We start from the raw sequence: 225 nt of genomic DNA on the forward strand, positions 1-225 counted from the left end.
GCGCAGCCCGGGGCGGGGGGAGCACACGGGGCCGCCGGGCTCCCCGGGGCTGTGGGGCGGCTGGGTGTGTCCCTGAGCCCGGCCGGCCCTTCCCGGGACACACGGCCCGTTCCCGGTGGGCCCCGCGAGGGGTTTTGGTGAAATAATGGTGAAAAAGTAGTTCTTCTGGGAGGGGGGTGAGCCGGGGCTGGGGCCTCACGGTAATTCCGCCCCCCCCCCCCCCCC

At 74.2% G+C, this 225-nt stretch overlaps 1 protein-coding gene across 1 annotated transcript in view; it reads left to right on the forward strand.

Moving 5' to 3' along the window:
- Positions 1 to 225, forward strand: part of LOC106891267 (zinc-binding protein A33-like) — a 7,568-nt gene that overhangs the window by 771 nt on the left and 6,572 nt on the right. The window lies entirely within an intron of this gene.

Source organism: Calidris pugnax, unplaced genomic scaffold (genome assembly GCF_001431845.1).
Source record: "Calidris pugnax isolate Ruff unplaced genomic scaffold, ASM143184v1 scaffold27, whole genome shotgun sequence".
NCBI lineage: Eukaryota > Metazoa > Chordata > Aves > Charadriiformes > Scolopacidae > Calidris > Calidris pugnax.